The sequence below is a fragment of the Lissotriton vulgaris genome, chromosome 6, assembly GCF_964263255.1.
Source record: "Lissotriton vulgaris chromosome 6, aLisVul1.2, whole genome shotgun sequence".
Classification (NCBI taxonomy): Eukaryota; Metazoa; Chordata; class Amphibia; order Caudata; family Salamandridae; genus Lissotriton; species Lissotriton vulgaris.
The window spans coordinates 1,602,467,342-1,602,482,464 of NC_141694.1; the positions used below are offsets into that span (position 1 = coordinate 1,602,467,342).

Genomic DNA, 15,123 nt, shown 5'->3' on the forward strand with positions numbered 1-15,123 from the left:
GCTATTAGCTAGGATGGTGCGCCTCCATGATCACGGCGCTTCTGGAGTCATGTTAGACTATGGGGGTGCTGCCAACTTTTGTACTCTCAGTACTGATCTCACTGTCCAGGGATACTTCCGGACTTTCCAAAGTGATGACCAAACTACCCTGTTGCAGCTAGCTGCGAGGGGATGTGGTCACAGGTACCCCACAGATTCAGACTGGCCTGGGAATGGGAAACCATGAAAAACCATGGTTCACCCTAAGAGATGCCTCGCAGAGAATTAAAGGAGGAGGGGATGAAGCTTGCTGTTCTTGTAGATGAGGCGCATAAATTGATGGGTCAGTTAATGACTGTCGATGCGGAACAAAATCATTTATTTGGCACCCCCTGCATACAAAGCGGTGATAATGACTTTGTTAATTAATCAAACTAGTAATACCATAGGAGAAGTAGTCGAGGCGGTCCGTGAGCTGGGAGAGCTTTGGGAATGGGCCAAGCCAGACAGGGCTTCAAGCCCAGAGTCCCGCACTGATAACAATCGAGTGACCCGACGTGATATGTTTTTGGCGCTGTTAAAGGATGGGGTGTCAAGGAGTGAGATTGATGGTATTGAGACCAAAAGCATGTGGGAAATGTACTGTAAGCGAGGACTGGATAGGAAGGAGGGAGTAGGCATGTGAATAGAAAAGATAACAAGAAAGTGAGTCGCAGGGAAGCGGAGCCTGAGGAGAAGCACGAAAAAGCAGGTCAGGAGAGAGAGAGAGAGAGGGAATCTCATGTTAGAGTGACAAAAGAGAAAGGTTGGGACCGAGATTGCACAGATTGAGAATTAGACCGGGAAGAGGAGGAGTTGTTCCCTGAGGGTTTCCCAACATTGTATGCAGATCTGCGCCGGGACTTGCGCCAGGCAGATGTAGAGCTGTGCAGGCGAAAATTAGATTATGAAATGGGCCAAGCTTTGGTGCAGGGATGGGCTCGCAAAGGTAATGGACCACATGGGAGGATAGAGATCTATTGGAAAAATAGAAATGTTCAGGAGGTGCGGGCTTTGGTAGACACCGGAGTGGAGGCCACGTTGATACATGGAAATCCACGAAAATTTAAAGGACAGTATTTTACTATCACAGGTTTGGGTGGACAGGAAACACCAGCAGTGCAAACGGTAATTCAGATGAAAATAGGCAGACTTCCCAAGAAAGCATACACTGTTTTGATTGTGCCTATTTCCGAGTACATCATTGGCATTGACATTCTGAAAGGTATGACCCTATATTTAGATGATGGATGAAATCAGTTTGGGTCAAAGCAGTACTTCTCAGTGGCTGCTGTGAGGGTGGGGCACTTGAAGATTCACCCAGTGAAGGTGCCCATTGCAACAAAAGTAGTTCACATAAAGCAGTACAGAATTCCAGGGGGTCATGATGAGATTACGCAACCATATGGTATTTGGTGGAGGCGGGGTGGTTAGACCGGTTACCACGCCGTGAAATAACGCAGTGTGGCCCTTGCGCAAACCGGATGGGAGCTGGCGCAGGACAGTTGATTACCACGAGCTTAATAAGCATACGCCCCCATTGACAGCCGCGGACCTCGACACCATCACTTTGATTGAAAAAATTCAGAAACACAATGGGACACGGTATGCGGCACTTGATATTGCCAATGCTTTTTTCACGATTCCAATTGCCCACGAGTCCCAGGAACAATTCTCGTTCTCATGGGGTGGTAGGGGTATTTAAATAGTCCTACGATCTGTCACCGGCTGGTGGCAGCGCATTTGGATGAGGTGTCAGTTATTCCTGGAGTACAACTTTGCCATTACATGGATGATGTGTTGATTCAAGGAGAGACCCAAGAACAGGTGCAGGCTCAACTAGACAGAATTGTAGAGCACTTGCAAAGCAAAGGGTGGGCGATTAACCCCGAGAAGGTGCAGGGACCCTCTTAGAGTGTGAAGTGTTTAGGCATTCAGTGGCATCAGGGACACAGAGAAGTGCTGCCACAAGTGAGGTAAAAAATTAGAGAGTTTGAGGTGCCATGAAACAGGAAGGAGGCGCAGCGTTTCATTGGATTGTTTGGTTTTTGGAGACAGCACATTCCCCATTTGAGTCAGATTTTGGCCCCTCTGTACAAGGCATGCTCACAATTAGATGATCCACAACAGGGAGGTTTGGGGAAAGGAGTTGTGACAGGACATTTTGGAGTTGTTGTCCCAGAGTACAGTCACAGTTCATAGCCCGACTGACTCATTAGAGCATTGGTGCAATTCCTTTGCAGACCAGGAAGCGAAGATTCGTGAAGCTGATGTGGAGACACAGGATTCGGACTTGGTGGGCATGGCTAAATGGGCGCATCAGAAAAGCGGACATTTGGGCAAGCGAGCCACTAGCAGGTGGGCTGAAAGTAGAGGGATGTATATTCCCCTAGATCTGATTAAGTCTGCGATCATTCACTGTCCTGTTTGTCAGCATACTCAGCATAGACCAGTTCCACAGATAGTGAGAGGCCATCTAGGCAGAGAGAAGTTGCCAGGAAAAATATGGCAAATTGATTTCATCGGGCCAATGAGTCGAGGATGTCAGTATGCATGCACAGTGGTGGATACCTATTCTGGCTATCTCATCGTCTTTCCAGGCAAGAGAGCAACCCAGTCTAACACTCTGAAAACGGTGAATTTGTTGATCTTGTATTACGGAATTCCATTGCAGGTCCAAAGTGACAATGCGTCACATTTTAAAGGAAAGATGGTGCAAGATTTTTGGGTGCAGCATAACACTGAGTGGATCTATCACCTACCCTATTACCCACAGGCAGCAGGTTTGATTGAGAGAATGAATGGTTTGCTGAAAGAGCAGTTGAAAAAATTGTCTGAGGGGTCATTGAAGGGGTGGAGGGATCACTTGTCTGATGCATTGCAGAACAACCGACCCCTTGCTAATGCAGAGACTCCTTTGATGTGCATGTTGACCCCAGCTTTGCAGATTGGCCACAAACACGATTCTGTACTGGGAGACAGACAGGGCTTCAAGCCCAGAGTCCCGCACTGATAACAATCGAGTGACCCGACGTGATATGTTTTTGGCGCTGTTAAAGGATGGGGTGTCAAGGAGTGAGATTGATGGTATTGAGACCAAATGCATGTGGGACATGTACCGTAAGCGAGGACTGGATAGGAAGGAGGGGAGTAGGCATGTGAATAGAAAAGATAACAAGAAAGTGAGTCGCAGGGAAGCGGAGCCTGAGTAGAAGCACGAAAAAGCAGGTCAGGAGAGAGAGAGAGGGAATCTCATGTGAGAGTGACAAAAGAGAAAGGTTGGGACCGAGATTGCACAGATTGAGAATTAGACCGGGAAGAGGAGGAGTTGTTCCCTGAGGGTTTCCCAACATTGTATTCAGATCTGCGCCGGGACTTGCGCCAGGCAGATGTAGAGCTGTGCAGGCGAAAATTAGATTAGGAGATGGGCCAAGCTCTGGTGCAGGGATGGGCTCGCAAAGGTAATGGACCACATGTGAGGATAGAGATCTATTGGAAAAATAGAAATGTTCAGGAGGTGCGGGCTTTGGTAGACACCAGAGTGGAGGCCACGTTGATACATGGCAATCCACGAAAATTTAAAGGACAGTATTTTACTATCACAGGTTTGGGTGGACAGGAAACACCAGCAGTGCAAACGGTAATTCAGATGAAAATAGGCAGACTTCCCAAGAAAGCATACACAGTTTTGATTGTGCCTATTTCCGAGTACATCATTGGCATTGACATTCTGAAAGGTATGACCCTATATTTAGATAATGGATTAAATCAGTTTGGGTCAAAGCAGTACTTCACAGTGGATGCTGTGAGGGAGGGGCACTTGAAGATTCCCCCAGTGAAGGTGCCCATTGCAACAAAAGTAGTTCACATAAAGCAGTACAGAATTCCAGGGGGTCATGATGAGATTAGGCAACCATACGGTATTTGGTGGAGGCGGGGGTGGTGAGACCGGTTACCACGCCGTGAAATAAGCCAGTGTGGCCCTTGCGCGAACCGGATGGGAGCTGGCGCATGACAGTTGATTACCGCGAGCTTAATAAGCATACGCCCCCATTGACAGCCGCGGTCCCCGACACCATCACTTTGATTTGTGGACAGCTCCCGGAGCTTTGGCTCCATATCGTGCCACACCAGAGGCTGCCGGTCTTGATTTACATGCCTTGAAACTCTCGATTGCAACCACGAGACATTACCTTGATTGAGACAGGAATTGGAGTTCAAATACCCACAGAGCATTTCGGGCAGATTGCTCCTCGTTCTGGGCTTGCCCTTAAAGGCATCCAGGTTTTGAGAGGGGTTGTCGATGCCGATTACCAGGGGTTGATCAAGGTTATTCTATTGAACAGTGGAGACAATGATATGATTGTGCAACCCGGTGATCGAGTTGCCCAAATGGTCATCATACCGGTTTATGGAGGAAATGTCATGAAGGGGACGGCCCCAGCCCTTCTAACTGTGTGAGGAAAGGGCAGGTTTGGATCTACTGACAAGAATCCGGGGGCAAAATTGTGGTTGAGTCCCCAAACAAACCTCCTGAACCTGCAGAACTGATTGCTAAGGGCAAAGATAATTTCCTAGTCATCATGAAACCCAGACAGGAAAAGTGGGAAAATGTACCTGCGGTAAAATGTTATTTGCGAGAGTGATTCTACCAGTTTGTTTTCTGTCTCTAGATCACAGTATGGCTTGGCGCTGCAATGCTTGCGCTGTGTGGTCGATGTTTGGGCGTGTCCGGAGGGGTCCGGGAGGGCCCGTGAGGTAAATGAAATTTTATATGGCCTATGTGTCCCCTATCGTCCCCTATCGTGTACCCCAACGTTTAATGTATGTGCATGACATCCATGCATTTTCCCTCTATGGCCGAAATGATGACGCCTCTGTTTACATTTGCGTCCAACGTTAACATGTCGGTTACCAGGCCCTCCATGAAAGAAATGATTATTCTGCTTTTAGGCCTATGTTGCCAACGACTTTACATGGTGCACGTTTAAAATATCGAGAAGCACCCGTTTTAGGGCTCCGCAGGGCCAGGATGCAAATCCAGGCCCAAAGCCTCCTGAAACACTCTGAATATTGTATTTTAGTTATTTATCCCTGAACTCTCACACGTTTCCTGCCACAGCCAAGAGATGCCCAGCAACTGCCTGCCAAGACAGTGTTATGCCCACAGTTATCTGTTCAGCTCCGTGGATCCACATTCCTAGCTAACGAACAGGATAAACATATCCTGCCTGCAGAAGATAGAGTCCAGTCTTACTGTCTCCATGCAAGTGATTTACTGAACCAGTTTCCATAGAAGATCCATAGCCCCACGCAATACATAAAGAAATATATGCATACACCAGCCTTTAGTGATGAGCAGCCTTTGGCCTTTAAATCAAGCAACATGTACTCCAAACATAAGATACCAGATAATGCCAAAGGTACAGGTCGCTCTGACATCCCAGACTCTCCTCCTAGTGCTAGAAGTCAGCGCCCCCCAGCTCTCCCCAGTCACACGTCATGACCAGTTTTGCGCGCACAAGTAGGTTAAAGGTTCCAGCTGCCCATGCAACCCCCTCCATGTATCCACCCACTTATGACACCTCCATGACATCTCAAGTGTACGCCCTCATGCACGCCCACATGCTCTTATCTCTTTCTCTTTCTCTGCCTGGAGCGCTCCTCCTTCTCTATGTACGAGATTCAATGTATAAATATTGTACTCTGTGAATAAAGTTCAGAAGACCCTTCCTGAACCTTAGTGGTGATGGAACAGATTCTCCGCTAACCCGGGTTATTGTAAATAAAGCCCCTTTGAATCAGGACACCACGGACTCTGCCTCTCATTTAATGCATGAGCTTTCCTTTAAGTATAGAAATTATGAAAGGGTAATATTTATTAACCACACCCGGGGATGCCCTCCGAGTCTGATGACAGCATTGTTGCAGCAATCGAATAACATCTGGACCTACTTGGCCGAGAATGTGCTGAACACTTCCCACTTCTGTATGAGAAACCTTAGAGTACAGCTGATATAATATCAACTTGTCTTGTCGCCGTACCTACCCCTGCATATGTGCTTCTGCACATTTTCAACCAAATTAACTTTGATGGGGTAGTGGAGGACATTGATGTTCGAACACATCTGAGTCTTTATGAGTACTGTCGCTTTTGCCCGGAGGTTACAGATAGCCTCTGGAGGAACATGACTAGTATTGTTACCTTGAATATCTCTACTGGAGACGTTTGCTATCAACTAACTTGCAACCCTGCCAAAATTGGCTAGTGTGGCCAATTGAAACTAGATAAAAGCAAACAATTGACCCCTGATCAACAAACATTATGTCAGTCATGACATGAAAGTTTTTGTAGTAATATTACCAATTATATGGTTTGTAATCACACAGTATTAGCTGCTAGTCATGTTAACCATGTGAAATTACCTAAGGGATGGTTGTTCTCGTGTGGCAATATTTCATACACTTACATACCAGCTAACATAACTGGAGGACCTTGTGCCTTATCACGATTAAGTCTTATGCTTTTTCCCAGGCATTCTGTCACATGTATTCGCTATTCTAGAGCCGCTGTTCATTTACCTGAGGATTGGGACTCCAATATTGATTTGCTTTCTAGAACAGAATACACTAGTTTGGCTATTTCCATTATAGGAGTGCCAGGACTGTCCGTTTATAATGCAAGAACTATTGCTAAGCTTGCCTGTTTAATTGTGAAGAATCTAAATCATATTTCTGCCGCTTTAGCTGAATTATTATTAGATGTTCAAGGAACAAGAAAAGCTGTTTTGCAAAATAGCGGTACAAAAGGTGGTGGTGATGGACGGAGCATCTGAATCAATCAAACACTCACACCCAGTCAAAAGATCTGGGTTTAATCCATCACCGTTCTTTAGCCCACTCTGCCACCCCAGTTCAGACATGGCTATATGCAAATCAGTCGGACCCTGTGCCTCATGGAAACAGTCCAGCATGAACTGCCAAGCCATGTCTTCCCTGGACCGGAAACAAGCTTCCGAGGACCGGTTTCTGGCAGAATAGAGCAGCTGTGGACTATTAGTTGCTAAAGCTCAACCACGGTTGCGAAGACTTTGATGGGCTCTGTTGTTTCAATTTATCTGACCATTCTACGTCTATCCATGCGCATATTATTGCCTTAAAACATTTAGTGAAAGGGGTTACCCAAGACGTTGACCAAGGATGGTGGGATTGGTTGTTTGGGTGGCTACCTAATTTTGGACAGCTTCATTATATCTTGGGTATTATTAGGGTGATTTTTTTCCTTTTCTATCTCATTATGTTGTTGCATTCTCAATGCATTCCTAATCTTCTCTCCCTTTTTTGTCCCAGATCCATGGTACTTTGGCCAATGGGGTATGATGGGTGAATCGAATGTCAGGGGGTGGAATGTACTGCATTTGCCATTTTACACGTGCTAAATTACATGTTGACGTCGATTCCATGCAATGCTCTCATCTTCCATTTTGTTGCATTTTGTCATGCCTTGCCCTGTAGTTACACTTCAGCAGTAACAAACATGTTTGTCACGTAAACCAGTACAAGCTGGTGCGAGGCATCTCGAGAGGTTATGTTGTACCTTCAGCTTGTTTTCGTGCATTCTATGCTTATCTCTAGGACAGAGGGAGGATGCGCTGTGCAAAGCTCTCCAAGGCCGGAGATAGGGAAAGGAATGTCTTTTGCCTCGGCGCACCAAAGCAGAATCTGGCCAGGTCTGTATGGGTGGATCTGATGCAGAGATGGGGCCAGCACCTGTGAATAGATAGGCGAGAGTGCATACTAGAGACTTCTCTAACATGTTGATTTAAACTATAAAAAGCGGGGTCTGTGGGGTGGAGCTCAGGAACTCAGTCTTGGAGTGGACGCACTTGCGGGACAACTTTGGTGCCCGGAGAGATTACTTCCTGTGCCCCAGTCTCGACAGGGTTACCGACTTGGTGTTTCCGGTGCTTGGCCAGGGATGTTGAAGTCTCTGGTGCAGACGCATCTGGTGAGGTGCTTTGTACATTAACTGTTTATATACCTGTATTCACAGTTATATATATATATATATATATTACCTACTGGCGGTCGCCAGTAGGTAGTTATAGTTAAAACCTGTGATCAAGGCTTTTGGTAGCCGAAACGTGTCATGGCAGACTGGCGTTGGGCGCAATAAAACTTTAACACCAAGATTTGGGTCTCGTCTCAACGTCGATTTTGACTGCATGTGCTGTGGCTGAGAAAGCGGAGGACGAAACATACCGCATATATATATATATATATATATATATATATATATATATATATATATATATATATATATATATATATATATATATATATATATATATATATGTATTCATTGTTTATTGCCTTTCACTCGGTGCCTAAGAATTTACTAGTTTCAGTGACTTATTGCCTTTGTCTACGATATTAATCAAGTTCATTTTTTACCTCCAGAGGAGTGTTGGAGTTTCTGTGTGAGTAAGTGGTGTGCGTTAGTTCAGATTACGCAAGTTGGCAAAGCAATACATGTGGCCAAATGTCAATAAAAATCTACTTTGAATGGACTAGGGAAGAAGTTGGAAAGTCTATGAAGAGCCTGAAAGTTTCTGGGGAACCTCATTCAAGTTGATAACCTGTCCCTTAGGCGGAGGAGTGTAGTTAAGGATCAACCTGTGTCCTTCATAGTGCAGGCAGAAAATCAGAACAGTCATATATTCATCCAGTGGGCTTAATAGCCGGCCTGCTGAGATATGTTATGATAAACTCCTTTCATAGGCCACACACGAGCATGCTTTCCAAGAACTGCATCAAGGTGTGGGTCAAAAACCCAGTGAGCTGTTCTTTATATTCAGGAGATGGGCCAGCAAACTAAGAAAATGATTCTCTAATTAGGAGGCCCTTGGAGTACCAGAGGTTGACCCCACAAACAGCCAGACACTAAGCAAACAGTAGTTGCAACAGGTTTTTGTTTGCCTGACACAATCCTGGTCAGTGAGTGCAGTGTTAACAAGCACGGATAGCACACAGTCTGAGATGCCTGCACTGAGGTGGCAGGGTGCATGGAGAAATACCTAAAAAGTGTATCCTTTTGGACAAACCCTAAGGCGATCTGAGTCACTGCAGTCCAGGTGGCTGGGCCAAGCCAAACCTTGCAGACATAGCAGCAGGTCATCACCAATTGCTAAGACAAAAGAGAGCGAACCCTTGGCAGTATGCTCATGGTTGATTATCAGCAGGTTTTTGCTTACAATCTAACCAGCGGCGGCTCCTCCGCAATTGCAGGAGCCTCGCCCCACTGGCTCAAAGCCATTAGCTGAAAAATAAAACGATATCAGTTGCTGGCTGAGCCAGCGTGTGTAGGGAGGGGCAGGGCAGGGCCCATGGGAGGTGAGAGGAGGACTCATTGTGCACTTTTAAGTGCACATGATTATTTGGCCGGCCGTCTAAGGCCGGCCACACCCGCATGCGCAGTTAGGTTTCTCCAACCGAGCTGTATTGAACAGCCGGGTTGGAAAAACAGCACAGACTCCCTGTGCCTGAGCGAGCGTTAAACCAGCCGCTCAGACCAATTCCTGCGCTGCTATGATAGCATGAGAGCAACACGGGGATTGCACAGGGTGAGTGTGATGCTATCCCAGTGTCTGCTGGGATCAGGAAGAAGAGGAAGACTAAGGCACAAGACAGTCAGCAGCTTCAGATAAGACGGTTTATATATATTTTTTAATTCTTATTAACCCCGCTTCCGTGCCATCTCCACTCATCTCACCACTCTTTGTGGCGGCCGCCACTGAATCTAACAAGAGTGTCAGATTCTTTCCAGAAGATTGCTGGGAGGTCAAACGATCACCTGACTCCTGGGTGCGATTATCATCCCCGGTTTAAGAATTAATTTAGATCACTAGACCATTTGACTCTATAGTACAATCCAGAGTAAGCAGTCCTTCCTCCTCCGTCCATGCACAGCTCCACATGAGACTTGACCGCTCCTGGATTCACTAAGACACGCCTTGGCATAGATATGTAGTCTATCCAACGAGTTCTATGGAACGAGGCTTTAGTAGGTAGAATGCACACATCCTTTTCAGTCCAGCAAGAAGACTATTCAGCCCTGCCTAGCCCTTCTGTGGCTAGGAGATGAGAATCACAAGGAGTGTTTTATGTTAGAAATGCAGTTGAGGCGATCCGCTCCTAAAAGCCACTGTTCCCTTTTATTACATTTATTTTAAAAAATCGTTAGAAAAAAATAAAAATGTCTAAACTTTTTAAAAGTTTCATGAATGAAGTTGGTGTTCAACTTATAAAGCTCTGCGGCTACTAGAACGGCTGTTGAGGAAGGCTTAGTGCAATATGAAGGATGGCCCAGTTCCTTTGTAACCAACAGCCGTTTTTCCTGCAGCCAAGTTGTTCTAAAGATGAACTGCAAAGAGAGAAATTATTTTAGGACAAAGGAAAGAACAAGTTGTAACCAGGCAACCCCTGAGCCAGCATCCATAATGGGAGAACAGGTAATAGGAATTACCAAAGTTTCTCTACTTCTCAAATAAAACCAATTGGGAGAGGAAATGCTTCTTTGAAAAAAGAAGACAATGTGATAGATACTACTAATTGGAAAAAACATTTTCCAGTTTGTGGAAGTCTGCTGTTTGCTAAATTATCGAGCTAAACTGTGAATAGAGAATAGAAAGGGGGTCTCCTACCGAATTAAAAGAAATGTGATGCAAGTGGGGTAATGCCGCCTCATGGATTTTAGCGCAGGCAACCTGCATAACAGTTTTTTCTATTGGGGGTGGGGTTGTATAAGAGTGCGTTTGTGAGTGTCTGCATGGGATGCAGCGCTGCACATGCATTTTAAAAGGCAGGCCAGAAAATGCGTAGGCACTTTGGCAGGAGAGTGGTAGAAGACATTCACCCTTCCTCCAGCTTCACCAGTGCCTCTTTCAAACTAAACGCTATCAGATTAGTGATTGGCATCAACTTCATATACATACAGACCCTTTTCAGTAAATACTAAAATATTATAAATGAGATTAATAAATAGTGAGTTGTGCCCTCGAGTGGGAGCACAGCCAAATTTAAGAACGGAATAAGATACTATTCTTGCTAAGCAGTTGCTAACTAGAACAAGCACCCCCAAAACCAACAGGTCATGTCTTGTCTTTAACAGTCGAAACAACTTGGATGTTGGCCCCAATAAGCCTGTTTCAAAGATGATGCTGCCTTTAAATGGCAGATGTGTTCCCCTCTCTTACTGTAGATAACCTGCACTACTTAGGGTGTGGTGGTGGTGGGGGTTAGCAAATGAGAATGGGAAGTCATTCAAAATTGATTTAAAGTTGTAAATTACAGTGTAAATAAGTGTATCCGCCCCGACCTAGCTTGTTATAGGCTCTGAATGTTTCAAGTCTGGTGGGTGGAGGGGGCCTGACTGTTCCAGCAGATTAGCACAATGCCCTTATGCCCTTATGGTAATCCTACACAATGCGGCAATTTCTCACATGTTTTGAGGTCACCTAGTTCCTTTAAACAGACACTAGTAACTCACAAAATTGGAGGCCTCACGAACCAACCAAACTCCTGAGAGTACTACAGGACATTGAAGCAGATATCTGCTTCCTGCAGCAGATTAATCTTCTCAGGACAAAGCAATATGGTATACACTCTGTACTTTCCCTAACAATATTGTGCCTCGCACCCCTCCTCGACAGCAGGTGTGGCCATCTTTCTGAGATCCAGACATAGGTTTGTGAAGCACAGCACCAAGTCAGATAAGGAAAGGTGATGGTGGACTATTAGGGGGCAGTGGGACAGGTACCCACACAATTTAGTCGTACCAGTCAAGGGCAAGTTAAATTCTGGTCACACACTGTACATGAGCTAATTGAATACAATTAATTATAAATGAGGAGGGATGCCTGAACTTTCAGTAGATGGGAAGGCCCAGCTGGGAGACTTGGGTCTAGTTGATGCTTAGCCTCACTGTCACGCGCTGTCAACTGATTACACACTCCTCAACCTTGCACCAAACATCTGCGTGCATTGATTAACACTGCTTGACCAACCTTTGGTACAATTACTGGAGGATTTGTCCATAGGCCTTTAAAGACAACTTGAGCGAGCCGAATACCAAGGGAAACTGCTCAGGAATAAAGAAACAGGCACTAGCATTTACCGAACCGCCTATTCAATGTGTACAACATTCCCCAGTTGTATTATCACACTGCTATGATTTACAAGTTACTGCTTTCTAGGAGTAAAGCATAAAGCTATTGATATTTCTCAAATATGCGTCCAGCCGTTATTTTTCACTTTCAACCCTTAAGCTGATCAATTGACCTGGCTGGATAGGTGGTCTAGAAGTAGCCTAGCAGCAGAGAGGGTTTACTTGATTGTAGTACCTATCAAAAAATCTTAAAATAGCACAATCGTCAAAAGTAAAGTTTTTTTCTACATTCTTGCATTCCTTAAATCCGGCATTAAAATTGACCTTCAATTAAAACTTCTGTTTGTCATCTCTCCCTTTTTATCTTCTCACTTCCTTTCCATCCTCTGAATGCCTCCTCTCACTCCGCACAACCTACTCCGACTCATGCATGTTTAGCTTATTCACCATTACATTTCTGCAAATTTCCCACACCTCATTTACAAGATCATATTCTCCCCTCCTTTCTCTGAAAGTCCTACCTATGAAACCTAACAATACCTAATATTCTCTAACTCATCTATTAATTCCACCTACCATGCGCATGAGCTCACACGCACCCACTCATGGCTACAACTAACCACCAATAATTTAGTCCACCACAAAGTAACTGGAATGGCTGCAAGGAATGGTTTGCCTTGCCCGGACAACACTAATCCTAATAACTAACAGAAACCAATAACACTATACTAACCACTAACCCTGGGTTCCGGAGCAACGTGCTACTCGGTATAAAGCACTATGACACCTCCTCAGGGTTAGCAAGCGCAAAATAAATGCAATTACATCACAATACATTGTGCTTTGCCAGATTTGTTTCCCCATGCACGCCCCCAAGCTTGCCCCCTAGGTTCCAGCTACTGCTAACAGCTCACAGGCTGATTTTATTTTGCGGTTTGACATGGTCAATGGTGGGGTTGGAGGTTTAATCATTTAGAGTGTGGGTGTGTGCCCTAATTTAAAACAAAGTGAGAAGAAACAAATGCATAAAAGTCTACATGTGTGTGAACTTTTTCAGTGCTCACATCTACAAAATGTCATGGGCTTAAACCAACGTTGATGGACAGCCTTGTCTGCCAATGCCAAGAGCCAGCAGAACGAAAGTAGCCAAATTCCTGATAGAGGTTGTCTAAAAGTCTATTTCTGTGCCTGTGTGGCTGTGTATTTTGTGTGGCTGCAAGAAAATGCCTCTTTTTTGCATGATCACCCCCATGTTTTTTTTTTTTTACTGATGCTGCTGTTTTTTTTGACTGTGCACTGGGACTCTGTAGTGCACTCTGAGCCCTAAAACATGCCGAAATTAGCGATACTCCTAATTGGCACATTTAACTTACCTATCAGTCCCTAGCATGTGGTACAAAAAGTATTCCAAGCCTGTAGGTTAAATGTCACTAGTGGACTGCAGCACAAATTGTGCCACCACTAAAGTGACAATGCAAAACATGACTACAGGCCTTCCACCAGTAACCTGCCTGTGCAGGTTTAAACTGCAAATTCGACTTGCCAAAATAACCCCTTGTGACAGGCCTATACCCTCCTTTCAAATATTAGTAAGTCATGCCTATGTAGGCCTTAATGCCCAGTAAGGTAGGGAGCATGGTATTTAACAGTAGGACAAGTAAAGGTTTGATGTACAACATGTCCTTACAATGACAAGACCCCACAAGCTATTAGAACTGTAGCAGGGTTAGCTGTTCTGTTGGAAAGCATTGGAAATTAATATTACACTTAAATATTATCTCTGCCTAGGAACCAGCTACAAAGTCCCTTCTTGGACTTTTTACAATATTTATTACAAATCAATTCACTGGTGAAGTCACATTTGTACTAGATAATTTAAAAACTGTACTCTGCATGAGCTTCCAACTGTTAACCAGGAGCTAAATAGCTCCTAGATGAGGTGCAAACTTCCTCCCAGAGCTCAGACAAAGGCCATGGGTGTGGGGAGGTGTTCTATTCCTTTGATAAGATGGCCATCTGGGCAGTGCCCAGGAACTTAATTAGCTTAAAAGAAGCCTACTGTGACACAAGCAGATATAGTGGACACCTGGGCGTGTCCTATATTGTGTCCCTCTAGGCAGCCAGACTGCTATCGCTATGGGAGAGGAGCTGCCCCCAAGACTAGTTTTGAGTGACCACAGAGGGGTTGCTCATTTCCCCGGCTACACGTCTATGGTGGGCACAGGAGCTCTGCACAAGGGGAGAGAGGTTTTGCCATCTTGGCTTTAGGTACTGGGGTGCACTGTGGGATTGCTTGCAGTAGGCCACACAATAACTGTTAAACATTTTGGTAGGGTTACCCATGAGAACATTTTCCCTATTGGTTAGGGAGGGACCAGTAGTCACCTACACTAACAGGCTAGCGTGAGGCATACATCTTGTACCCATGGGCAACCTCTTCATAACACCACTGTGGAAGGCAGGAGTACCCCGCCTGCTGTTGAGACCTGTGAGGAGACCTGAAATGGCTGGATACACTCCTACATTTACCCAGGTCAAAGAAGTGATGTCCAAGGGTCAGATGGCTGATCTCCTGTTAAGCTACAGGGACACAACTAGCTACTTTCATCCTTTTTCCGAAGAGCCCATCTGACCAGCTGTAACAGGACTTGCTCATGGCTTCTGCTTGAGTAAGACTTGAGCCCCAAGTGCTGTTCCTGAGATCCTGGATCCTTGACTTAGCCAAAGTGTACTCCTCCTAACATCCTTAAATGCCTGGGACTTTGAAACGTTTGCCTTCAAAGACCTCTGGAGGACCGGGACAACACTGCCAAGTCAATCTGATGAAGGTATGTTGCTGCTGGGCCAAAGAATCGGGTTCCTCTTGCTCTAAACTTTTCCACAACAGCAAACACATTTTAGCAGAAATTTGCAGAGAGGCTACCTGGCATTTGGAGCAC

The 15,123-nt window shown here is 45.2% G+C and overlaps 1 protein-coding gene and 1 pseudogene across 1 annotated transcript in view; one reads left to right on the forward strand and one right to left on the reverse strand.

The window, feature by feature from the left end:
* The window catches only part of MSH2 (mutS homolog 2), a 755,480-nt gene that overhangs the window by 47,327 nt on the left and 693,030 nt on the right, over window positions 1-15,123 (reverse strand). The window lies entirely within an intron of this gene.
* LOC147709189 (uncharacterized) lies at window positions 5,932-7,405 on the forward strand (annotated as a pseudogene).